This window comes from Patiria miniata, unplaced genomic scaffold, assembly GCF_015706575.1.
Source record: "Patiria miniata isolate m_02_andy unplaced genomic scaffold, ASM1570657v1 HiC_scaffold_13, whole genome shotgun sequence".
Lineage (NCBI taxonomy): Eukaryota > Metazoa > Echinodermata > Asteroidea > Valvatida > Asterinidae > Patiria > Patiria miniata.
This window is the reverse complement of record NW_024037051.1, coordinates 13,727,604-13,747,800: the sequence shown is the minus strand read 5'-3', so window position 1 is coordinate 13,747,800 and position 20,197 is coordinate 13,727,604. Positions and strand designations below refer to the sequence as shown.

General features: G+C 38.8%; 1 protein-coding gene across 3 annotated transcripts in view; it reads left to right on the top strand.

Moving 5' to 3' along the window:
• Nucleotides 1-2,444: 2,444 nt before the first annotated feature.
• LOC119721355 (rho GDP-dissociation inhibitor 1-like) overlaps nt 2,445-20,197 on the top strand; it is a 40,712-nt gene continuing 22,959 nt past the window's right edge. For 2 of the 3 annotated variants that reach the window (XM_038191399.1, XM_038191398.1), the window contains exon 1: nt 2,448-2,701. The gene's annotated coding sequence lies outside the window, so the exon portion shown is untranslated. Of the gene's footprint in view, nt 2,702-20,197 lie in introns of all 3 variants that reach the window. The other variant, XM_038191400.1, reaches the window with a different exon arrangement.

Sequence of the window (20,197 nt, the reverse complement as noted above, 5' to 3'; positions counted from 1 at the left end):
TCTGAAACTTAATTTCTTGTAAAGTTAAGAAAGAAAATAATATTTTCGTAAACTATATAACTGCTCGTGTCAGACAGTAACTTACATTCAAAATGCCATGTGTATAAGTACCATTTTGGACTATAATAATTATAGCACAGTTTATTTCGGAATAGGCCCTTTCTGTTTGATTATGAATTAGGAAAAGGTGTTTAGAACGATTCTGTATGACTTTCACTTACAGCAAAACCTGGTCTGTCCATTAAGTGTAAAAGCCTTTCATCTCAATTTTAAGGTTTTTTTTCTCTGTTTTTTTCTCTCCAAGAAACAAATTGACCAAAGCTACAAAACATGGATTTTTAAACAGCTTCATCAATGTTGCCTAGGAAATTATAAATACACTGAGAAAATCCTATGTCGAATCAGATTATTAAACAGTGACTCTATGGAAGCAAAGACAATTAAAACGCGGCACAGTGACAAAAAAAAAAAGTGTGATTGGATGAGTTTCTCGGTCGATCATAGTGAAGCATTTGTTGTCAGTATATCAGGCAGATTTCGCGATCGCATATTAGCGAAGAAGATCGTGAGATGGAACACCTTTAGCCCAGCATAAAGCTTATAGAGTAACTTTCAAAATACTTTAGTTTTTTTTCTTTTCTACTAAGAGTAAGTTACAAAGTAGTTTTGGTTGTTTTTCTTTTTAGAATATAAAAAAACCTACTAACATTCTACTGATTGCCCTCTCTCCCCCAAAACTCAAAAAAGCGAGAAACATCATAAACATACATATTCCCCTGCGTTGCACACAATGATTAATTTTATTTCCCAAATTTCGAGGGAAAACAATGATTAAACATTACACTACATTCCTTCGAAAATGAAAATTCTCCAGTAAATTAATGAGTCCCATTTGAGTAGATTGAATAAAAGCATGGGTAAGTCTTACTTTTGATCTCACAAAATAGCGCAGTGAACGTACGTCGTCCTAGATCCGCGAAGTTTTGAACTGAAAAAAAAATAGTTGTCACACTGTACACTATTGGTCAACAGAGGGCGTTACTCCACAGCAGCGAGTTAAACTCCCGAATAGCAAAATCTGCATCGTTTTGACAAAGATGCACGTACTAATGAATTTGGACAATATTTTACATGGTAAATGATTGCATTTGAATTCGTTTTCAATGATATTTTTGATGATAATTCAAGAATATTGATGATGTCTGGGTCATATATGGTTTTAAACTACTGTGCATTTGCCCTTCTATCTTCTAGATTTAAATGACGATCTTGGTTTCTTATATCTCTGACCTTTTTCTAAATGAGGCCCTAAGTTGATCTTAAACATTCTTTATTTCAGTAACATGTGCTTGTTTTTATGCAAAAAAATGATCAAAATATGGTCATTTGTGGCTGCTGCTATGTAGCCGTATCTTGTGGGAAATAGTATTAAGCATTTTCAAATTGGAACAAAGAAACAGACAAACAAAGTAATCACATGAACCAGTTTCGAATTCTTTTGCTTACATTTCACAAATCTTGCTTAATGGTGAATTTGAATTCCAAAAATGACCCAACGTGAATTAGCTCCTGCAAATTTGAAGAATGATAAAAATTCGATGTTTAGCCCAGAAAACAAAAAACGGGGAAAGAGGCGTCTGTATAATTGGGCTAAAAAGCAGGTGGGTGCCTAAAAGTTCAAGGAAATTCCAAAATTACTGGTAAGAAAACATTTTGACGTTGACAGTTTTATTGTAAGCAACAATAATCCTTTATTTTGTTCGTTAGGCAACCCGTCGCCTACTGTTTAGCCCAATTTACCATGAACACCACATTTCCCCCTCCCCCCGGTATTTTGGCATATGATCAAGAATTTTTTATTTTTTTCACATAATTCACCGTTTATTTTTGTTAGTAGATAGAAGTTTGTGCCAGTAGATAGAAGTTTGTGAATTTGAAGCTCATCAATACTGACCTTTGAGAATGTATGAGTAAAAGGCATTTACGCGCAACTTAATTTAAAGTATTAATAATAGCCATTTTGTATCTTTATTATGTCCTTATCCGGTCTCTGATATTGATTTCCCTTAGAAAATGTTATTCAAACAAGGAAATGTAGGTAGAATTCCAAATTCTGTTGCAGTTCGTATGTGTGAGTTTCACTTTAAAAATAAAAGTATTTTGCCTGGACTATAATTAACAAGACAGGAGATCGGTGCACAGTCCGCTATACAGTACGCAGTACCTATATACAGATGTGCGTGTATATCATATGTGTTTGTGCAGGGTCACTTTGATATTTAGTTGTGCAAATGGAGGTAGAATTTCAACCTCAATGCAGGTAAAATTTCTACTTCTATGCAAGCCATAAGGTTCATTGTGCCATTTAGTTTGTGCGTTGGTGCATATTTTATTTAGTTTGTTTGCATAGAAAAAACACAACCCAAGGACGAAAGCCAATGCTTTCACGGGTGGAAAAAAACAAGTCTGTTCAACCGTGGGCGGAGGTGAAAGCGACCATATCGCGATCGCCACTACTTACTGATTCGTGTCCTCACCATAAAAACACTCTACTCTCTCAGTGCATCGGTGTGACTGGATAGCGTACAGAGAGCCGCAGAAAAAAAAGACAGCTACTTGGAGCCCCTCGTGGAGATCGGTTGGTGTTTAGTAAAGCGCAAGTTGCCGCCTTATTATTGTGACTCACTTTTGTAACATCGTGGTAAGTTCACCTGGTTTTCTTTTCTTTTTTTCCACCGGACTTCCAGCTCCATTGACAACGAACGGTTCACAGGTTTTCAAACGTAAATATATGTATCTGAACTGAACTGAACTATATCAGGCGCGGATCCAGGATTTCTTTAGACGGGGGGCACATCTTAGAGCATTTGTTCTGAGGACTAATGCGAGAGCGGAGCGCGAAGCCCTTACGGCGTGGGGTCCGGGGCCCGCTTAAGGGCCCCGGGAAATGTTTGATTCTAGATGCTCTGTGATGCAATCTGAGGCGATTCCTGGCCCCTTCCCCCTGAATTATTTGTGCAAAAGTTGATAAACTTGTAAGGATTTTTTTACAATATACTCTTGTTTTTACAAATTTAAAGGTACTGTGTACTTCAAAGTTGCAAACCATGTATTTTTGTCTTCATAATTTGTTGCATTGTATTTAAAAAAAAAAGAAGAAGAGGAATTGTATTGACTTAGATTGTAAACTGTTGCAACGGGCGATGCGCTGAGGCATTTGCTCCAAGGACTAATGCGAACGTGAAGCAGTGTCTTACGGCGTGGGGTTCGGGGCCCACTGAAGGGCCCCGGGAAATTTTGATTCTATAGATGTTCTGTGGTGCAAACTGAGGCGATTCCTGGCCCCATTTCATTAAAATGTTGTGAAGATTATTAGGATTTTTTTTTCATTATCGCTTCGGTTTGCGGTAACACCATGTGTTTTTTTAAATTTTTTGTTCATTGGTTTGAAATTGTACTCTTGTATTTCTTAATACAAGCCTAGTTAAGTTTCTTCTGTTCTTCACTTGATAACCAAGTATTTTCGACTGCATAATCAATTTCTTGCATTTAATTTTTGTAAAGGAATTGGATAGTCTTAGATTGTAAACTGTTTTAAGGATGCGTCGGGAGATCTGCCCCGAGGACTAATAATGCAGAGCGCAATGTCTGTCGGCGTGGGTCCGGGGCCCGCTTAAGGGCCCCGGGAATTTGTTTGATAATTAGATGCTCTGTGGTGCAATCTGAGGCGATATCTGGCCCCTCTTTCCCTGAGTTATTTGAGCAAAATGTTTTAAGTTAAATAAGGATTTTTTTCATTGGTTTAATATACATGTATACTCTTGCTTTAACAAGCCTTTTAAGTTTCTTCTGTTTTTCACTTGATAACCATTTTCGTTTGCATAATTGTTTTCGTGCATTTTTGAAACGGAATTGTATAGACTTAGTTTGTAAACTTTTGCAAGGATGCTTTCTAATGTTTTGTATGTCAAGTATAAATTTTCAGTTTATCAATAAGATAAGATTTTCTACGGACATTTTTTACTGAAACGGACATGTTTTGGACTCCTTGGAAGTGCGTGGAAGAAATGCTGGCAAATTGTTATACGAAAACACACCCCTTGACCAATAGTGTGGTCCAAAGAGCAGCGTTCAACCACGGATCTGATCCGTGGTTCAACGTGTATGTCGCGCTCATCGCGCTAAACACAGCACATCGGCCGTCACACGTGCGTGTTTTTCGTACCGGTGCGTGCGCTCATATGAATCGCATTTCATAATCCATATAGGCCTACCATGCAGGGTTATGTATGGATACGTACGGTGGGATCGCGGTTTACTTCGAAGCTTCTCGAGTTCCCTGTGTCATACGGCCACTACACAATGTTTGCAGGCCGCTGATGTTTAATATCGGCGCCGGCATTTTTGTTAGAAGGTTGCCCTCCTCCTTCCCTCCATTTCTCTCACCTCCACCTCTTTTTCCCTCCTGTTTTATTCATTTTTTTTTGTGGACTCAATTTGACGGGGGGCACGTGCCCCCGCGGCCCACCCCTGGATCTGCGCCTGTATATGGAAACGTTGTCTCATCCGCTCAATCTGGCCTGCGTACATAGGTCAAATGAGCATTTTTTATGAAAAAGTGATTTTATAAAAAAAGTGCGCTGCATTTCCAGCATTGGGCCGCTCGGGAGTCACTTGAATAACTATTCATCAAATCCAAAACCTACAAATAATACCAGTAAGTTCCTCAGTTTCGTTGGAAAAAACATAGTAAACCTGCATAATGTCGTCGTTTTTGCGTGGGAGAGCTAGCAAAACAGCGAGTTTCCTTGCACATTACTCGCTTTCGTGAGCCCTCACTCGTTTCATTGTGATCAGGCTGCTTTGGGCCTAGCGGCTTATGAATATGCAGTATATGGGTCATTCCATGTCAGACCAACGCACTTTTTTACCTCATGTCTTCCGATTTTGATAAAAATTGCTGTGCTTGTAGGTCCTAATGAGCAATGAATACACACCAATTTTTAGCCCGATCCGACCTACCATGTGGTCAGGGCAGAAGCCACAAAAAATTGGCATTTTTAGAGTAAAATACCACCCTTTTGGTATAAATATGTCAAAACTATGGCAATTTTCATCGAATATATGTGAAATTGTTATTAAAATAATGAGGATTGCATGCTCAAAGCACTTCTTTTGTCAAAATTAAATTTTGTGAAAGGTAGGTCACATGACCTTTAATATGCTATCGTGACCTTTGACCCATTTTTTGTAATAATGTATCATTCCAAAAATCAACGAAATAAAAATAACTTGCTAGAGCATGTCTTCCTCTATCAGAATCTACTAAAAATCAGTTGGGGTCTTCCAAATTTACAACTTTATGACTATTTTTGTACAGTTGGTGGGTTACAAATGAGTCAATTTATAGACTTTACATAAGAAATTCACCAACACAACTTACTATTCTGTTTCTAAAGTTACTAAAATATATCTTGGTTTGTGAATTTTTCATTCTGAGGGCTGATGAGGTCTAACCAGACTCATAGTGTAAATTATCAGCAGTGGCGCACCCAGGATTTGGCTTTTGGTGGGGGGGGGGGGGTCATAAATCGTTTTTTGTTCAAATTTCTGTAAAAGATTGGACCAACAAAAACTAGAATAAAATCAAACAAACAAATTGACAATGTTGGGGGTGGGTTCAAGGCCCCCCCCCCCTCCTGGGTGCCACTGATAATTAGTTATCCCACGAGCGCGCTTGGAATATGAAATAATGCAATGCTGCTGTGACCCATATGCCACTCGATGCACTACATAATTCCGTGTTCCACGAGCGCAAGTGGGATTTATAACCAATTTATCTTCAAGCAAACTTGATATCAAATGCGTACACGCAGTGAAGATGTACGTGCATACATGTAGTGTTTTGGTCCGTTCTGCAGGAAATAACACAACATATGTACACGTACATTTTTAATATCTGGGGTGCAATATAGCTGTGCAATATTATATAAAATCACACAGTTGTTGCTATAGATGGACTAATCAGGGTCTAGGATTCAAGTTTGCTTGAAGATAATACTTAATATTACAATCAAAGTTACCTTTACTCATTCATCACTGTGCTTCTTGAACTTTAATGACTCTCACAGACTTGGCATTTTGTTCCTTTGAGGTGAATTTCACCTGGACGTGAGTCCGCTGTACTGGGTGAAGGCCTGGTTACTGTTAGTGGTTAGCACACTTTGAGTCCAGATATTCTGATTAGACAGTTTCTTTGGAATCAGAAGGTGGAATTTTGTTTTTCCTGGCTTTGTACTTTATACATAAAAATCTAGATTAATTTTAGTAACTTTAGAAACAGAATAGTAAGTTGTGTTGGTGAATTTCTTATGTAAAGTCTATAAATTGACTCATTTGTAACCTACTAACTGTACAAAAGTAGTCATAAAGTTGTAAATTTTGAAGACCCCAACTGATTTTTAGTAGATTCTGATAGAGGAAGACATGCTCTAGCAAGTTATTTTTATTTCGTTGATTTTCGGAATGATACATTATTACAAAAATTGGGTCAAAGGTCACGATAGCATATTAAAGGTCACGTGACCTACTTTTCACAAAATTTAATTTTGACAAAAAGAGTGATTTGAGCATGCAATCCTCATTATTTTAAAACCAAATTCACATATATTGGATGAAAATTGCCATAGTTTTGACATATTTATACCAAAAGGGTGGTATTTTACTCTAAAAATGCCATTTTTTTGTGGCTTCTGCCCTGACCACATGGTAGGTCGGATCGGGCTAAAAATTGGTGTGTATTCATTGCTCATTAGGACCTACAAGCACAGCAATTTTTATTAAAATCGGAAGACATGAGGTAAAAAAGTGCGTTGGTCTGACATGGAATGACCCATATTAGCTTTCTGGCGATATAAAACATGTTTTGATTGGTTGAATAATTTTGTCGGAACGAAGCTTTGGAGAGGATTGACTATTCACATCTAGCGTCTGAAATGACCTTTCATCTACAGGTCCCGGATGACACAAGCACGCAAAACCGCATTTGTGACGTCATCAATTATTACTCATCGTCTTTCATCGTCAAATGTTACAATTCTACGACGTTTGGTATAGATTTTATTTATAAGTAATATGTAGGACTATTTTTGCAATCTATCAGTTAAGTTTTAGGTTTAATTTAAAGTATTGTTTTGAAATTAAAGCCTTTTTTTCTGTCGTCTTGACTGGATCGTACCATTAAAGTTGTAGGGGTTAAGTATTATTCCGACAGGCCGCGCCAAATTTAATTTAGCCTTCGCCGGACGTCAGTAATCTCGCGTTGATTTCAAGAATATCCTGTCTTCTGTTTCAGTAAATGTCATTACAAACATTATCAGAAATGAGGTAAGTGTCTTTTTTCTATGTATTGTTTAGAAAACATGCTTAAAACTGAGAGATTAAACCGAGATTTGTCGTGAATATCGTTGGGCGTAAGTGACGAAGATGTGATACAATCATGCCAATGGCATCGAGAGTCCATCCATTTTCAACACACGGATTTTCTCGTCGTGCAAAGTAGAATTATTTCTCTACAAGTTGTTGTATTTACATTGACTATGCCAGTCCCCTCATATTGTGCCATTGTTTATTTACCCATTCCCACAATGGCAGTACCCTGCAGTGGAGGTCAGCGGCGCGTGACCCTGTGCACACATAGCTCCCGTGGAGGTCACACAGCGGTCATGTGGGCAACTTCTTTTATGAGACAAATCCGGGAAAACGTTTCCATATCGGCGGGCGGCGGAACGTCGTGGCTTTTGCTCTGTAAAAAAAAGCTGGGCAAAAGGGTTGATTATTCGACCAACGATTGGCGAATAGTTAACACGTTTAACTATTGGGCAACATTGCCTAATACATATTGCGTTGTTTATATTTCGCCCAACGAATTATTTGCCAAACATTTTTACATTGTAGTTTGGAGTTTAATTAACGTGTGATTCAGGAACGGGTCAATGTATATTAGCCTACCAATGCTGGCCATCATGCACACATTAGCAACACGACGACAAGGCATAATGTCCTGCTAATCCCCAGAGCTTCAACGGCGACTTGAAGGACTGTACATATCGGTTTCGGGATGAGAAGAACAGGTGTTCAATGGATAACTTCCGTTTTGGGCGTCCCTGTTCTAAATTAACCTTTCAAAAACTCAGACGAGATTGAAAAAATTAACTCATTCCCATTACTTCAGTCAGGTTGGCGTAGCAGTATGTCCTCGCCTTCCACCGCTGTGACCCGGGTCCGAGTTCCACATGGGCCAACTTACACGTGGCCGGGCTTCTCCCTGCCTCATTCGGTTGCCTTTCCCTCGAAGTATTCTGTCTTCTCCTCTAAAACTGTAATTACTACTCACTATTATCCTTTCTACAGGTTTCTTAACGCTTGCAAGCTACAGTGCCTTTAGGGCGCTCTTTGGGAATCTTTTGTATACTAATTACACTAATTATTATTATAATAGGTATAATAAAAAAAAACAAGGCCGAATCCCTTATCCTATAGTGTTTATCAACACAGGCAATCATATGTGACCAGTAATCCTTTAATCCATAATTCTACAGCGCGAACCACAAACGTAGTTTTTATGCGCCAAAGAAGTGCCCCATCCAACCTGCCTCTTTTGTTTGTTAGACCCTAACATAATTCAAGAACCGGTCGTAAAACTATTGCAAAGAAGTAAGGTGAGGCATTTAACCCAAATGGAAGTCTGGTCCAGCAATAACAATTATGATTCCATTTAAACCCTAGGAAGGTTTGTTGAGATTCACACACAGGCACATGATAAAACCCATCCTTGAGATCAATCGTAATTAAATGGTCCTCACTCTTCACTAATGAATAAACATAAATTTTCTCGTTAGAAAACTTGGGAGCATCAATGTAAGAATTAACAACACGAAGATCAATAATAAGTCTCCACTTGTTTTTGCCCTTCTTCGGTACCACATTCAGTGGAGAGACAACTCTAGGTTTAAAGGCACATCTGGCAATAATACCTTTCTGAAGCAAGTTCTTAATCTCACTATTCAAAAATGTTATTTGATCACTTACAAAATTTCTGTTAGGCAATTCAATCACCGGTGGGTCAGTGGTAAACGATAGCGTTACACCACATTGAAGCCAACTAATAACAGTTGGAGACGCACCTATTTCTTGCCATTTGGAATAGTTAGAGAGTGGCATGATTGAGAACTATTCTCCTCCATATTGAGGTTGGTTGGGAGGATAGTTGGCTGCTAATCCATGGAACACATCCGTTCTACCTTGACCACGACCGCCTACACCTCTACCATAATTTCTATAAGTATAAGTACCCCTGCCTCTGGGGGGATATAACCTACAATTTGAACGTGCCCCTGATGTTGGTTTTCTTGAAGCTGCGGCTAGTTCTGCTGCTAATTTTAGCTGGTTCACCCCTCGATCAGAGAAGCAAGCATTGTTTTTCTGAAAGCTGCGAACCAACTTGGAGGTATCCTCGTCGAATTGTGATGCCACAATAACTGCCTCGTACTCACGCTGATTGTAGTCCAAGTTGGCTTTCAAAATTACAGCCAGCTGGTCCAAGAATTCTGGATCCACACTCTCATTCTTGTGAAGGTCGCTGTACGCTAGCTGAAGCACTTTTAGAACTGTTTCTACGTAGCGACTGCTCTTTTGTAGCAGAAAGTAAAGTGCCCTCTCAGTTTTATTATTGGTACCTGTTGGGGCCCTCACACAGCATGAGGAAGAGTCCAGTTGTACTCGTGAGACGGTATCCTTTACCATTCTGAATTCCTTTTTGATGTCTTCTTTACTGATGGCGGCCGCACCGGTGTCAGTGGCTTATGTGTTTGCCTGATTATCACAGGCGCAATCGGGCTTGTCGTGTTGTGTCGTTTCGACCACTAAAACAGGCAATATAAGGTTTGACTTCAAACAATTTTTTTCATCACAGTGCATTTCTATAAGGTCCCTAAAATGACATACTAAAAGTCTTTAAAAATCCAGGTGGTGGAAATATGCCTCATTTATGTTAGGACTTTTGCATTGATTTGGTCATATTTCTCATCTAGGTAGATTTTGGAGGTACTTTAAACGACAGTTTTAGTCCTTTTACATTGATTTACTCATTATTCTAGTCCTAGGTAAATTTCAAGATCCCTATGTTTCCGAAATTTTCCAAATGCCGTATAATTTGCATAAATGCCGTATATCAATTTGCCTAAATTAAAGTTAAAATAATGGATGCCATGTGTGGACATGTACCAATTGAATGTTCCCTCTAAATTTGGAATCGAATGTCGTACGAAGTCAATTTCGGTGGCAAACCCCATACATTTGATACCTAGTAATCTTAATGACCCATTGCTGATGATGTATCCCAGATGGATGGCAGCCATCTTGGATTTTTCAAAATAGCTGCCATCTTGGATTTCATTGATAATAACATTGCACCTGCCCCCCCCCCCCCCAGTGAATACCTCTCTCATAATGAAACGGACCTTCCTGCTTCTGTATCAGACAGCGCATTATTAGTCCAGGCAATATAAGGTTTGACCTCAAACAAATTGCAACAGAATTTTTTTTACCACAGTGCATTTCTTTAAGGTCCCTAAAATGACATACTAAAAGTCCAAAAAATCCAAGTGGTGAAAATATGCCTAATTTGCATAAATCCAAAATTGCCGCATATTTTAGGACTTTCACAATGATTTGGTCATATTTCTCATACTATTAGCTTCTTGAGGAACTTTAAACAACAATTTTAGTCCTTTAATTTACATTGATTACATCATTACTCTAGTCCTAGGTAAATTTCAAGATCCCTATGTTTCCCAAATTTGCCAAATGCGGTATAATAATTTGCATAAATGCCGTATATTAATTTGCATAAATTAAAGTTAAAATTATGGCTGTCATGTGTTGACATCACAATTGAATTTTTCCTAATAACTTCTAGTTCAGTTACATGTATGTATACATAAATATCACACCACAGAGCATCTCTATATGGTCCCGAAAAAAAAGTACAAAAAAATCCAAGTGGTGGAAATATGCTTGATTTGCATAAATTCAAAATAGCCACTAATTATATGATTTTCATATTGATTTGGCCATACCTCTCGTCCTACATTGCTTTTTGGGGTACTTTAAACAACAATTTGTCCTTTTACATTGATTTCATCATTATTCTAGTCCTGGGTACCCTTCTAGATCCCTATGTTTCCCAACTTTGCCAAATGCCGTATAATAATTTGCATAAATGCCGTATATTAATTTGCATATAAATTAAAATTAAAATTATGGCTGTCATGTGTGGACATGCCACAATTGAATTTTCCCTAATAACTTCTAGTTCAGTTATGTATCACACCACAGAGCATCTTTATATGGTCCCGAAAAAAAAGTAAAACAAAAAAATCCAAGTGGTGGAAATATGCCTAATTTGCATAAATTCAAAATGGCCACTAATTATATGATTTTCATACTGATTTGGCCATAACTCTCGTCCTACATTACTTTTTGGGGTACTTTAAACAAAAAAATTTCTTTTCCTCTGACGTTGATTTCATCATTATTCTAGTCCTGGGTACCTTTCGAGATCCCTATGTTTCCCAACTTTGCCAAATGCCGTATAATAATTTGCATAAATGCCTTATATTAATTTGCATGAATTCAAATAAAGTAAAGTAAAGTTGAAGTTACAGCACAATTAGGACACATGTTGGGACTTAGGCCATGGAAAATGGGTTGCGGGGGTAACTATTCATCAGGTTTTGCACTTTTATTGAGTCTGATTTAAGAGGCGCAAGATACATATTGAGTAATCTTCATCCAAGAACAGAATGACAAAGTTAAATACTAATTCTTAACAACTAAAAAGGAACAAGTAGCAAGTCAATTAAATAAAAACACAATCATAGTTAAAGTCGCAATTATTTAAGTGGTTCTCGCTAAATCACTTAACAATATCACTTTCGAATATGCAACTCAAAATACAAAATACGGAATAGTAAGTGAAATGAAAGCGTAGCTTAACTTCTTATCATTATATGATTACTGTGAAGAGAGAAAACAATTGTACTTTTCCTGATAATCCAAGTTCAGTTATGAATACAGAAATATCACAAAGATTCATATTGGCGGCCTATCATCCATATTGGCTTGCATGCAATGTTAGTCTGATTGTTATCATCTACACGTACATCATTGTATCTTAGAATGAACACTTATGTGGCAGACTATAATCTTCAGCAGCCTAGGATCAATGTCTGGTGGTGGCGAGTTGGCACAACAAGTGCCACGGTTTTCAGTGCAAGCAGTTGAACAAGAGAGACCATACTTTCTGCACGTGCAGTTTCTATTCACACAAGTCTTTCTAGCGTCCTTTCGTTTTTGGACGGTTAGTCATGACGGTTCGTCATGACAGCTCGTCATAACGGTCGTCCTGTCCAATCACATTCCTTGCTGAAACGAAGGGGCGTGATCAATGGATCTTGGCCAATCAACTGGCTCCTCTGTACGGTAAACTTTGTCATTCGTAATAAAGACTTTAGAATGCAACAACAATGCAAATTGAAATCGAATGCAACAACAATGAAAATTGAAAGCCAGCCCATGCAGTTGCTCACTTTGAATAGGATTAGTGCGGGAGTTTCAAAAGGGGTACAAGGCCATAGGCCCTACATTTATTTACCACGCGTTGTTCTTAAAGAAAAAGAGCAGGAAGAAATCTCTTTCATGCAGGGACTGTCTTAGGGCGCCGATGAACTCGTACAAAAACATGATGGATTACAGGGTTCATTTGTTTATTGCGAGAATAAATTGGCAAACTTTCATCACTACATGTAGTTTTGAACCCAGTGCATGTGTTTATATATACTATGTACATGTGGATTCAAAAACTAAAATGCCACTTTTGCAATATACCCCATAATCCTTCATTTTTCTGTGCGACTTCATCTGTGCCTGCATGGAAGAGGTTTTTTTCTCAATTCTTTTCTTTCAGAATTCTAAACATTGCACGACATGTGCCTCCTGCCTAGTTTAAGTCATATTTGCTATTAATTTAATACACATTTAACAAAATGGGCGTCTGCAGGGGTGTCACTGGGGGTGGGGTGGGCAAATGTCCCCCGCCCACCCAAAAACAAAATGATCAATTGAAAATATGCTAGAGAGAATACAAGGATTTTGGGGGACAATTAATTTGCTTTGCCCCACTACAAAAAAAAATCCTGGGTGGGCCAAATGAGTGGCAAATTAAGTGCTTTGCCCAAGGGCACACGCACCACAACCCCAGGGCGAAATAACAAGAATTATTTTATTTCATACACTTCTCTTTTTTTCGCCATAACTGATTGCAATGGTACCTCACCAGTTTAGTTTCAGCAGAACGTAATAAAAAACATGTATTTTTAGATGATAAGCATATGTTACATAAACTCCAGGGACTCAGAGGCTCTGTCAAATTCCAAATTGAAGTCTACCGACACTGCTTATGTTTTTGAGTAGTCATAATGTGAACCAAAAAAAGTGGATCACGTCTCCCATATTAGGCAGCTTTTTTTCTGCTTCTATTACGTTGACTGGATGGCTGGCTTTAAAATAAATTGTCTTCACAAATTAATATTCATGAGTAGAAACGAGGAAGAACAAAAGACAAATGGACAATAATTGCAGCCTCTCGTTTCCAACAAGCCTCCTTCTACAGTATCAGATTTAGAGGGGGCGGTTGCAAATCCTCTCTGCCGTTCAGCAGCTGCCTAATTTGATAAACTATTAAAATGGGACCAAAAAATAACAGAGCAAACTTGTATTATGCCCTGCAAAAACCAAAAAGCCACAAAATCCTTTTTTTTCTTCTTTTTTTTAGAAAATATTGAGCATATTTTATTGCTTATGCAGAAAATTATGATTCGTACAGTCTAGCCACGAACCGTTCTTTCGATAATTCAGAATATAATTTTATTACGTCTGTGCAAAGACAAAACAGCCATAATTTTGTGTATTTTTAGATGACAGGCATGTGTTACAATAACTCCAAGGACTTTAGAGGATCCGTCAATCTCCAAATTGAAGTTTGACGTTTTTATTTTCGGGTAGCCATGTGCAGCACCAGAAATGCGCTTCAAAAGTTAGATTATGTCTTCCATATTATTTGCCGAGGCAGCAACCAACTTCCAATTGAGCAAGCAGTGATCAAACTCCTTTTTGTGCCGTAGTGTGGTTAGGGTTTGTGACTCATGATCAGAGGGTCAGGAGTTCGAATTCAGGTGCTGGCCATTATGTTGTGTGCTAGGGCAGACTTCATCCACGCTTGCCTCTCTCCAACCAGGAGTATAAATGGGTGCCGGTATTAGCTGTGGAGTAACCTGCGATGGACTAGCATCCCATCCAGGGGAAATAGAAATATTCTCTAAAACCGGAGATAAATGCCGGCGCTGCCCATGGCCCAATGGGCCACACTTGCTCCTGACAGACTTTACTATTTAATTACTACTTTTTATCATCAAAAGAGTGGTGGGTAAATGCCCCCATGCCCACCCTCGAAAAAAGATAAATTGAGAATATGCTGGAAAAAGTACAGGTATTTGTTTGTTGTTTTTTTTTTTTCGGGGGGGGGGGCGAAATGTGCATTACCCACCTCTAGAAAAAATCCTGGCGACGCCCATGGCATTCGACGTGGCAGTCCCTGGCAGGTAGGTGTGTGTGTGCGTTCCATAATTATTTGAATAATAATCTAAAGTCTTTATTCCCGAACAACAAAGTTTACCGTACAGAGGAGCCAGTTGATTGGCCAAGATCCATTGATCACGCCCTTTCGTTTTAGCGAGGAATGTGATTTGCCACGACGACCGTCATGACGAGCTGTCACGAACCGTCATGACTAACCGTCCAAAACGAAAGAACGCTTCTTACACCCACATCTGATGACCTCAAGTAGTGATGGTGGTGCTGGCGGTTTGTCCGTTCGTATGGGAAGATTATTATACGGCATTTGGCAAATTTGGGAAACATAGGGACCTAGAAAGGTACCCAGGACTAGCATAATGATGAAATCAATGTAAAAGGACAAATTGTTGTTTAAAGTACCCCAAAAAGCAATGTAGGACGAGAGTTATGGCAAAATCAATATGAAAACTAGAGGTTCGCAATGGTTGAGTTACAAACGCAGAGTGGTCGGGCTGGCATATTTTCTTGTGTTTACAGTGACTTAATCATAATTGAACTGCACATTACCCCTCCCTTTACCCTGCACCCATTACCCTGTGTTTTTCACAAAGAAAATCACACAACCTGCAGTTGAACTTGTTGCTACCTGGGCAAGACTTGTAGGCCTATCAGGAAGCGCACATCTGGTGCTGCATGGATGGCTACTCAAGCATACAACCAGTTGGGACTATTGGTTGAGTTAACGAAGCCTCTAACGTGGTTGGAGTTTATACAGCAGAATTATGCTAATCTTAAAATAAAATGGCTGGTTTGTTTTTTTGTTTTTTTGTCTTTTGCATGGGCATAATAAAATTCTGCACTAAAGTTACGACATTGGTAGAATTGACAGAGCGTCTCACGTCGTTAAAGATTATGAAACATAATTATGCTAATTTTAAGGTAAAATTGCTTTTATTTTGTTTTTTTTCTTGGTCTTTTGCATGGGTATAATAAAATTCTGCGCTGAATTTACGACAACGGTAGACTTGACGGAGCCTCTAACGTCGTTGGATTTTATGCAACATATGCTAATTTCATCATAAAATGGCTTTTATGGGTTTTTTTCTTTTGCATGGGCATAATAAAGTTCTGCACTGAGTTTACGACAGAAAAGTTTGTGGCTACACGCTGTAGAAATCAACTGGCTCCTCTGTACGGTAAACTTTGTCATTCGTAATAAAGACTTTAGAATGCAACAACAATGCAAATTGAAATCGAATGCAACAACAATGAAAATTGAAAGCCAGCCCATGCAGTTGCTCACTTTGAATAGGATTAGTGCGGGAGTTTCAAAAGGGGTACAAGGCCATAGGCCCTACATTTATTTACCACGCGTTGTTCTTAAAGAAAAAGAGCAGGAAGAAATCTCTTTCATGCAGGGACTGTCTTAGGGCGCCGATGAACTCGTACAAAAACATGATGGATTACAGGGTTCATTTGTTTATTGCGAGAATAAATTGGCAAACTTTCATCACTACATGTAGTTTTGAACCCAGTGCATGTGTTTATATATACTATGTACATGTGGATTCAAACACTAAAATGCCACTTTTGCAATATACCCCATAATCCTTCATTTTTCTGTGCGACTTCATCTGTGCCTGCATGGAAGAGGTTTTTTTCTCAATTCTTTTCTTTCAGAATTCTAAACATTGCACGACATGTGCCTCCTGCCTAGTTTAAGTCATATTTGCTATTAATTTAATACACATTTAACAAAATGGGCGTCTGCAGGGGTGTCACTGGGGGTGGGGTGGGCAAATGTCCCCCGCCCACCCAAAAACAAAATGATCAATTGAAAATATGCTAGAGAGAATACAAGGATTTTGGGGGACAATTAATTTGCTTTGCCCCACTACAAAAAAAAATCCTGGGTGGGCCAAATGAGTGGCAAATTAAGTGCTTTGCCCAAGGGCACACGCACCACAACCCCAGGGCGAAATAACAAGAATTATTTTATTTCATACACTTCTCTTTTTTTCGCCATAACTGATTGCAATGGTACCTCACCAGTTTAGTTTCAACAGAACGTAATAAAAAACATGTATTTTTAGATGATAAGCATATGTTACATAAACTCCAGGGACTCAGAGGCTCTGTCAAATTCCAAATTGAAGTCTACCGACACTGCTTATGTTTTTGAGTAGTCATAATGTGAACCAAAAAAAAGTGGATCACGTCTCCCATATTAGGCAGCTTTTTTTCTGCTTCTATTACGTTGACTGGATGGCTGGCTTTAAAATAAATTGTCTTCACAAATTAATATTCATGAGTAGAAACGAGGAAGAACAAAAGACAAATGGACAATAATTGCAGCCTCTCGTTTCCAACAAGCCTCCTTCTACAGTATCAGATTTAGAGGGGGCGGTTGCAAATCCTCTCTGCCGTTCAGCAGCTGCCTAATTTGATAAACTATTAAAATGGGACCAAAAAATAACAGAGCAAACTTGTATTATGCCCTGCAAAAACCAAAAAGCCACAAAATCCTTTTTTCCTTCTTTTTTTTAGAAAATATTGAGCATATTTTATTGCTTATGCAGAAAATTTGATTCGTACAGTCTAGCCACGAACCGTTCTTTCGATAATTCAGAATATAATTTTATTACGTCTGTGCAAAGACAAAACAGCCATAATTTTGTGTATTTTTAGATGACAGGCATGTGTTACAATAACTCCAAGGACTTTAGAGGATCCGTCAATCTCCAAATTGAAGTTTGACGTTTTTATTTTCGGGTAGCCATGTGCAGCACCAGAAATGCGCTTCAAAAGTTAGATTATGTCTTCCATATTATTTGCCGAGGCAGCAACCAACTTCCAATTGAGCAAGCAGTGATCAAACTCCTTTTTGTGCCGTAGTGTGGTTAGGGTTTGTGACTCATGATCAGAGGGTCAGGAGTTCGAATTCAGGTGCTGGCCATTATGTTGTGTGCTAGGGCAGACTTCATCCACGCTTGCCTCTCTCCAACCAGGAGTATAAATGGGTGCCGGTATTAGCTGTGGAGTAACCTGCGATGGACTAGCATCCCATCCAGGGGAAATAGAAATATTCTCTAAAACCGGAGATAAATGCCGGCGCTGCCCATGGCCCAATGGGCCACACTTGCTCCTGACAGACTTTACTATTTAATTACTACTTTTTATCATCAAAAGAGTGGTGGGTAAATGCCCCCATGCCCACCCTCGAAAAAAGATAAATTGAGAATATGCTGGAAAAAGTACAGGTATTTGTTTGTTGTTGTTTTTTTTTCGGGGGGGGGGGGCGAAATGTGCATTTCCCACCTCTAGAAAAAATCCTGGCGACGCCCATGGCATTCGACGTGGCAGTCCCTGGCAGGTAGGTGTGTGTGTGCGTTCCATAATTATTTGAATAATAATCTAAAGTCTTTATTCCCGAACAACAAAGTTTACCGTACAGAGGAGCCAGTTGATTGGCCAAGATCCATTGATCACGCCCTTTCGTTTTAGCGAGGAATGTGATTTGCCACGACGACCGTCATGACGAGCTGTCACGAACCGTCATGACTAACCGTCCAAAACGAAAGAACGCTTCTTACACCCACATCTGATGACCTCAAGTAGTGATGGTGGTGCTGGCGGTTTGTCCGTTCGTATGGGAAGATTATTATACGGCATTTGGCAAATTTGGGAAACATAGGGACCTAGAAAGGTACCCAGGACTAGCATAATGATGAAATCAATGTAAAAGGACAAATTGTTGTTTAAAGTACCCCAAAAAGCAATGTAGGACGAGAGTTATGGCAAAATCAATATGAAAACTAGAGGTTCGCAATGGTTGAGTTACAAACGCAGAGTGGTCGGGCTGGCATATTTTCTTGTGTTTACAGTGACTTAATCATAATTGAACTGCACATTACCCCTCCCTTTACCCTGCACCCATTACCCTGTGTTTTTCACAAAGAAAATCACACAACCTGCAGTTGAACTTGTTGCTACCTGGGCAAGACTTGTAGGCCTATCAGGAAGCGCACATCTGGTGCTGCATGGATGGCTACTCAAGCATACAACCAGTTGGGACTATTGGTTGAGTTAACGAAGCCTCTAACGTGGTTGGAGTTTATACAACAGAATTATGCTAATCTTAAAATAAAATGGCTGGTTTGTTTTTTGTTTTTTTTGTCTTTTGCATGGGCATAATAAAATTCTGCACTAAAGTTACGACATTGGTAGAATTGACAGAGCGTCTCACGTCGTTAAAGATTATGAAACATAATTATGCTAATTTTAAGGTAAAATTGCTTTTATTTTGTTTTTTTTCTTGGTCTTTTGCATGGGTATAATAAAATTCTGCGCTGAATTTACGACAACGGTAGACTTGACGGAGCCTCTAACGTCGTTGGATTTTATGCAACATATGCTAATTTCATCATAAAATGGCTTTTATGGGTTTTTTTCTTTTGCATGGGCATAATAAAGTTCTGCACTGAGTTTACGACAGAAAAGTTTGTGGCTACACGCTGTAGAAATCAACTGGCTCCTCTGTACGGTAAACTTTGTCATTCGTAATAAAGACTTTAGAATGCAACAACAATGCAAATTGAAATCGAATGCAACAACAATGAAAATTGAAAGCCAGCCCATGCAGTTGCTCACTTTGAATAGGATTAGTGCGGGAGTTTCAAAAGGGGTACAAGGCCATAGGCCCTACATTTATTTACCACGCGTTGTTCTTAAAGAAAAAGAGCAGGAAGAAATCTCTTTCATGCAGGGACTGTCTTAGGGCGCCGATGAACTCGTACAAAAACATGATGGATTACAGGGTTCATTTGTTTATTGCGAGAATAAATTGGCAAACTTTCATCACTACATGTAGTTTTGAACCCAGTGCATGTGTTTATATATACTATGTACATGTGGATTCAAACACTAAAATGCCACTTTTGCAATATACCCCATAATCCTTCATTTTTCTGTGCGACTTCATCTGTGCCTGCATGGAAGAGGTTTTTTTCTCAATTCTTTTCTTTCAGAATTCTAAACATTGCACGACATGTGCCTCCTGCCTAGTTTAAGTCATATTTGCTATTAATTTAATACACATTTAACAAAATGGGCGTCTGCAGGGGTGTCACTGGGGGTGGGGTGGGCAAATGTCCCCCGCCCACCCAAAAACAAAATGATCAATTGAAAATATGCTAGAGAGAATACAAGGATTTTGGGGGACAATTAATTTGCTTTGCCCCACTACAAAAAAAAATCCTGGGTGGGCCAAATGAGTGGCAAATTAAGTGCTTTGCCCAAGGGCACACGCACCACAACCCCAGGGCGAAATAACAAGAATTATTTTATTTCATACACTTCTCTTTTTTTCGCCATAACTGATTGCAATGGTACCTCACCAGTTTAGTTTCAGCAGAACGTAATAAAAAACATGTATTTTTAGATGATAAGCATATGTTACATAAACTCCAGGGACTCAGAGGCTCTGTCAAATTCCAAATTGAAG